At 44.6% G+C, this 7639-nt stretch overlaps 1 pseudogene; it reads left to right on the top strand.

Annotated features, from left to right (window-relative positions):
• The first annotated feature begins 1009 nt into the window (after positions 1–1009).
• LOC139349105 (serine/threonine-protein kinase pim-2-like) lies at positions 1010–2256 on the top strand (annotated as a pseudogene).
• Positions 2257–7639: the final 5383 nt, after the last annotated feature.

The following is a 7639-nucleotide window of genomic DNA, read 5'->3' as shown; positions in this document are numbered from 1 at the left end:
CGTGGAAGGCAAGCTGGCACCTGACGGCTGGACAAAGCCGAGGTCGAGGGGTTGTGAGTCAAAGGTCGGGAGCAGAGGCCTGATGTGGAAGAAAGAGCAGTGCATCACCTTCCAACACTCTGTCTCCTTCTTAGTGGCTGTCTGGCTCCTTGGGAGGCAGCAGAGCAGCTGTTTCTTTCTGTCTGGGAAAAGGTTTGGCTGATTGATGCAGCCGCTCGTGCGCTGAAAGAATTCAGTGGCAGACTTCCTCTCTTTGCTCGTTCCTCTGGTTTCTGTCTCTTTTTTGACCATGAGTCTACAGCCATGCTAGCAGCTCCATGAGGCCGTAGCTTTGACCTAAATGCTAACATCTGCATGGCAACATGCTCATAACGATAATGCTAACATGCTGCAACATTTCCTATTTAACCAGAAAAATTTAGAAATTTGCTTACAGTTTAATGCAAACATAACTTGTGAGGCTGTTGATAGTGTAAAATACACACAAACTACATAGAAAATATGTTGCTAAACATGCTAAATAAGATATGACCTACTTCAGCATATTTGTAGGATTTTGCCCTCAGAATGACTTTTTGTTTGTGCAGCTCTTCAAGTGCAAAAACACAGAGATATGAAATATCTGTCATGGGAGGACATTCAGGAGTGTGTGTGTGTGTGTGGGGGGGGGGGGGGGGGGCAGTAGGCAAATGACACGATGTGGAAGGAGGCAAAAGATCCACAGGATGAACAGAATCACATGATCTCACTTAGAGCAACAAAAAAAAATCTAATATTCAAAAAATAACAATTTGGGTGAAACTTTAGAATGCAAATTTGCAAATTCTGGGCTTTAATATGTCACACATATGACATCATCACATTCCGAATGCAACAGACTATAAAGCGCAGGACACTCACTCAGTATCGGTACACACTCTTCAGGTATCTGTGCATGTTGAATTTTTAGAAACACTTGTTTCAAAGTTTGAGAGCGTTTGTAGACAACGACAAGCTGAGAGATTTAAAGATGTCGTCTCAGCGTAGAGGCAACACCGCCCACACCACTGACCGCCGGAGCAACGGTGGTCAGGAGGATGTCAGCGTGAGAAAGAGGACTGGTGATGATGGAGAGGTGCCCCACAAAAGGATGAGGTGCAGTAACCTCAGCAAGCCCACTGAACGCAGTCAGGTGTCAGTGGAGGACACAAGGATCCAGCACGGCAAGAGAAAGGCCAGTGTGGATGATGAGGCACCTAAAAAGAAGAAGAGGTGCAGCTCTGAGTCCTTCATCCATCAGCCCAGCACCAGCATCAGCCAGAACACTAACAGCACCTTAACCGAGGAGGAGAGAATCTTTGAGATGTCCTCCGTGGAAAACATCAGCAGAGGTGATTTTAAAGACAAGTACTATCAGCTCGCTTGGTTGGGCGCAGGAGGCTTCGGCTCAGTGTTTACTGGTTTCCGAAAATCAGACAAATTACCAGTGGCACTCAAGTACATTCCCTGTCATGCTGTGAGAAGTGAAAAACTGTGAACTGCAATGGGAAGGAGTTTCACATCATTCTCGAGGTGGCCTTAATGCTGAAAGCTGCAGGTCTACCAGGATCAGTTGGACAATCTGCTGCTGTGTCCCTGCTGGACTGGTACATTCGGGGTCAGAAATTAATCCTGGTAATGGAAAGACCAAAGTGCTCCGTGGACCTTGACAGCTACCTTAAATACCGCGGTGGATCCCTGAATGAAAAGGAAGCAAAGATCATCCTGAGACAGCTTGTGGACGCAGCCATCGACATGCACTCTAAGGGCGTCTTCCACCGGGACATCAAGTTACAAAATGTCCTGGTTCAGTTGGACTCCGGTCTACCAAGAGTGAGGATAATCGACTTCGGCTGTGCCACCTTCTCATCAGAGACGACCTTCACTTCCTTCTGTGGTACCCGTGCATTCTTCCCTCCAGAGTGGTTTGATTCTAAGGCATACAAGGCGCATCCCACCACTGTTTATCAGCTGGGCGCGCTCTTCTATCTGTTGCTGAAAGGACACCCATATTTTACCACCCGGCACTTATTTAGTAAATGCATTCACATCAACAGGGCGCTGTCTACTGATGTAAAGATTTTGCTGTACAGGTGTCTGACCAGAGAACCTACATTGCGAGCAACTCTGCAGGATCTACAGTCTAACTCCGCCCTCAGATATCTCCGCCCTTGCCTGCATTCCGCCCAACAACCAATAAGAAAGACACTCAGAGAGGCTCCTCCCACCAGCCCCTGATGATGTACAGTATGGACACTGCAGCTTTTCCCTCCTTTGGATCCTTCAAACCCCCGGCCGTCCCTGTAGAGGGGATCTCTCTCTGAGCTCAGAGCTCGGCTGGGTCAGGAACCAATGCTGCCGTTGGAACAACACTAAATCTGATAGTATACTGTGCAAATAATAAAAGAAAGAAATAATAAATAAATAATAATTCCTTTAAAAAAAAAAGACTGCACCTTTATATTGGGAGTCGGTCTAGCATTTACAGAAAGAAAAAGCGGGAAACATCGTGCTTTGTTTTAAAACAGGAAAGTCAGCAGCAATCAGGATCTTTCCTTCACCTCAACCAAAGTGCTTTTGTTGCTAAACCAAACCACAGTCTGGATCCAAACCCTGGATCCTGGTCACAGTCCTGCACTTTGCACCCCCACCATCCACCCGACCCCCTCGCTGCGACTCTCCATAAAATCTCCATAAAATGCAGCGTTTCATTCACTCAAACAAACGTCGACTCTGAACAATGAAATGTTGGTTACAGACTTTTTTTTTTTGAATAATAAGAATATGTCTTGTGCTTTAAATACCCAGACATGGGAGGAAACATAAACATGAAACGCAGAGAGGAATGTGAACTCGAAGCCACATCAGTTTTTCTATTCTGAGACAGCAGCTTGTGTCATTATTCAACAGAGTGAATGTGAACATTAACAGTGCAGTTATTCATATTTTCTGTTACAACAGCAGCACAAACGCTCCAGACCCTGAAAGCAACACGTGACTTCACTCGTGCAGGAAGAGTCCTTTGCGCTCCACTTCCGCAGAGCTGAAAAGGATGGTTTATGGGTAATAAAGAGAGGAGTCATTGTGGCCTTTGATGGGTCCCTGCGTGGCCTCCTCTCTGAAGTGAGACCCCCTTCATGCAGACTTGAATGAAGCACATTTAGGCGCTTCAGTCGTGTGATGGTTACTCGTTTCTTTCACGTTGGTCTTCTGGAGTCAACAAAACACAAGCTGCTGCAGCTGCTGGACATCTCGCCCTTCCTCCTGTACAGATGTGTGTCCAGTGGGACTAACCAGGTTAAATAAGAAGAAAACAGATCAACTCGCCTGTTAGTGGTGAGACACATCATCAAGCTGTCAGAGCACAGAATGTTTTCAGGCCTCTCTGCTGGTCACTTCACTGAAGCATGTGCCTGTTCTCTTATGTTCATTCAATAGTAAAACCAGATTTACTGTTGGCCCAGCGGCCCCCATCTACCCCTGCCTCTACACCCACCTCGCAGAGAGCCCCCTTTCTCCTCTTTCAGCCTATTGATGTCTTTCTCTTTTCTCACCACTGAGTTTTAGTATCTACTCTGAGAGCTCCATAATTCAAACGAGCTCGATTCAGGAGTGAAGAAGCACTGAAGGCCACACCGAGCCACAGCTTCACCTCAGAGGACACTGGGGGGGGGGGGGGGGGTCTTTAGCATTAACAAAATATTAGAATATCACTTAATGCAATGTTAGGTTAAAGTTTAAATCAAAGAAAAATTTGTACCATACAAATCCTGTTTTAGCAAATACATGAGCGAAGTACAGGTCTGCATAGTTCAGCCATTTGTGTGTGTGTGTGTGTGTGTGTGTGTGTGTGTGTGTGTGTGTGTGTGTGTGTGTGTGTGTGTGTGTGTGTGTGTGTAAGAGAAAAAGATAAACAGCATGTGCACACATGCACAACTGCATATTGGCTTTTCAACATCAAATGACCTCTTATCAGCTTGTGAAGTTAATCTGGCAAACATTTTAACAAACAGTGTTTACACATGCAAAACATCCTGAGCAGCGTTCATTTTAAGACGCATCACGCCTGCAAAACGTGCAGAAATAAACACATAGAAACCTTGACAGGTTGTCACTGCACCTACATGACAGAGCACCAACTAATGCTGCTCAGGCGAACGCACCGCTTTCTGTTTGGACTTCCATTCTTTAAACTTCCTGTCAACTTTGCGTCTGCCACTCATCATAATTCCCAAGATTATCATCTCTCGAGCCTCGCGGACTTCATAAACTGACCTCGCTCCTGCGTGCAAACTCCAGCTAATCCTCCCGTCACAGCAGCAAATGGATTTCATGATTCTGGGAGTGTTTTTTTTATTTTAAAGTCATTCCTCCCTTTGCTTCCACTCAAGAATATACAGTGAAAAAATTAAGTTTAATAGTTTAATTATCCTTTGTTTTTCTTCTTCAACAGCTGTTGTGGTACAAACAGATGTAAAGAAGTGCAGAAATGTTAAATCTTCACTGGCAGCAATTTTTATTCCAATGATTTATTTATTTTGGGAGGCTTTAAAATGTTTATCGTCTATTTCTTTTTTCTGTTTTACAAAAACATAATAAAAAGTATATATATGTATATTTCATTCCCTCTTAAAAGAGTATGTAATTATGTGTATATGTATGTATAAACTTACGACATATGAAAGCGCCAAAGTTGCAGACCACACACGTACATTAATATTCATCCACATATATAATGTATAAATATTCCAAAGGACCTGAACATTATCTTTCCTGCATGCTCTGGCTCTGCTGGTATCACAGTGGCTCTTAATGGCTTTGCAGTAAATGAGTATGCAGCCACAGAGGGATTAAAGAGAGAGAACATGTTAGACATAAAAATAACTACAACAGACAGACTTCGCTCACAGCGGCATGTGACATCAGGCTTAATCTCCTCCTGTAAAATAGGTTAGAGGGAAGTCGCAGCTCTGGACGGCTCGGTGGCTCAGTGGAAGCCAAGATCTGTGACTTCATGTTAATATGACTGTGACATTATATCAGCGGCTCTGACACAGGCGTAGTGAGCCGACACACACCTTTATCCTTTAACAATCCAACTCCCCCCCAGTGAGTCCATCAAAAAGCACTTAACCCCTCCCGAGCTCATTCCCACTCTGTGTTTTTATTTCCCTGTTCTGCTGCTTTTGTCCCCACAAACACTCAGCGGCAGCAGCAGCCTTTAGCTCAACCCGGCCAAAGACAATGGCGGAGCTGCAGGAGATGGAGACGACGACGAGGGGTCCGAGGAGGAGGAGGAGGGGGCTGAGTGATTTGGAGAGGCTGGCAGCAGGATGGCTTTTTTGTTGTGTTTGTGTGTGTGTGGAAGAGGATTGTGACTTTAAAAAGCTGTGCAGAAGGCGGGAGGTGTTCAGAGGTGAAGGGTGTTTTAAAGAACACTTGATAGCGATCAAGCAGCTGCTTCCCCTCAGGCTGCGCCGGGACCAGACCTGCAGCTGGACCTGGTCACCTCATGTAGGAACAGACACAGGATCGAGTCCCTTCAGCTAACGTTGCTCTGTGCTTCCTTAAGAATTCCCACCTAAGCAACGAGAGCTGCCGTGTGCACAGTAAACAAACTCCGACAGCACGTTCACAGACTGGAGAGCTCGCCACGCTCCACAGCTTCTTCCACATTAACAAGTGCAACTAGTCTGTCGACAAAGTCAACACACATATCTTCACAAATCCATTTTAGGCTGGAAATCCCAAAAGTTGCAACCTCTCAGACTCATTTTTCATTGGGGTTTGATAAATATCTGAGTATCATCTGTACAGCACAGCATTTGAAGGCGTGAGCGCTCATGTGGACCTCTGTGCATATTCTGACCTTAGTGTGGGTACTCTGACCTTTGTGTGGGTATTCTGGGAAGAGTCTGGCACTGATGGCAGCTGGTTTACCTGAAGGCCCTTGAGGAGGAAAACAGGAAGGAGGAGATACACAAAGAGAGGAAATGGCTTTGACCAACATGTAGAAATGGATTTGTTCTGCTCCATTACAGCAAGAGCGCGCTGTAATAGCCAGCTGCACAAAGAGGCCCAGTTTAAACCTGGAGGGTGACAAGACACTATAACAGCACTGTTAACTGAAGCGACTCTCAGAGACCTTCATTAGAAACACGTGGGCACCGGCTGCAGGGGTGGAAAGTAACTGAGTACACTTACTTTTATTATTCACTCCAGTGATGTAGTAACTCACTGAAACTGAATGATGACGATGATTTTCAAAACATGGACACTTCATATTTAATTGAAAATAGCACAAAGAAAACATATCAAATGATGAAACTGATAGATTTTATTGTTTTTGTTGTGAAAACGGTGGAACATCTCAGAGTTAACTAGGTTAACTGGCAACAGGTGAGTGACATGATTTAGTGTTAACAGTAAAGACGTGGAGGGTTCAACACTCAAACAATTCAAGAATAATGTTTCTCAGTGTAAAATTGCAAAGAATTCAGGAGTTTCACTGTCTACAGAACATAATGTCACGATTCAGATTCAGAGAAAGACAAGCTGTGATCTTCAGGCTCTCAGACGGTACTGCACTGAAAACAGAGTCGATCCTGTCATGAACATCACTGCATGAGCTCAGGAACACTTCCAAAAACCATCATCACAGTTCATCACTGCAGCCACAAAGGCCTTCCTGCAGGCCGGACTTGTCACCCGTTGAAACTGTTTGGCACGTTCTGAAATGTAAAATGCGATGAAGGGGACTCTGTTGAAATCGTACATGAAGCTTGTTCTCCTCAGCTCCCAGAAGCTTTCAGAGTGCTGTTAGAGGAGGAGGCTAAACATGAGCCTGTCCCAGCCGTTTTTAAACAAGTTGCTGCATCAAACTCTAAATGAGGATATAATTTAGAAAAACAATGAAATTTCTCAGTTTCAACATTTGACATATATGTTGTCTCTGTGCTATTTCCAGTTAAATGTGGGTTTTCACTGTTTAGCAAATCATCACATTCTGTTTCTATTTAGGTTTCACGCAGTCTCCCAACCATTTTCGAAACGGGGTTGTATTATTATAGCTGCCCAGCTTTATATAAAGAAGCTAAAATTAGCTCCACCAAGTGTCCGAGTGACAAACACATAACTGCATCAGTGATTATAATCCTGTAATTTAGTTAAATCATCTTAAAATCAGCCATTCTGCATAATGACTGAAAATTAGCATCATGGGATAGCAGGTAATATCATGACGCTTCGGAGATGTTTTTCTACTTTGCCCTCTCTTTCCTCTTCCTCTCTCTCTCTGAATCTGCAGTTTTCAATCGTGGACAGGAATCATTCACATTCAGTGGAATAAATCTAACCTCTACACGGGATCCAGCACCAAAACATCAGCCTCAACCACACAGCAGTAAATCTTGACCCAGCGATGCCAAACCTCAGCGTTCCCCATCCCGGCTGTATCCAGTGGTGGGAACAAGCCTGATGGTGGGAGGTGGACATGTTTATCTGGTAAGACGAGAGTTCATAAAGCAGCTCTGTGTGACACATGGAAAGGAGGAGATCAGGGAGGAGAGGCGATAAAAAGACTGTTTGCTTTTAATCAAGACTGAGTTTGACATCAGTGCAG

The sequence above is a fragment of the Chaetodon trifascialis genome, chromosome 2, assembly GCF_039877785.1.
Source record: "Chaetodon trifascialis isolate fChaTrf1 chromosome 2, fChaTrf1.hap1, whole genome shotgun sequence".
NCBI lineage: Eukaryota > Metazoa > Chordata > Actinopteri > Chaetodontiformes > Chaetodontidae > Chaetodon > Chaetodon trifascialis.
This window is presented reverse-complemented; position numbering and strand designations above follow the sequence as displayed.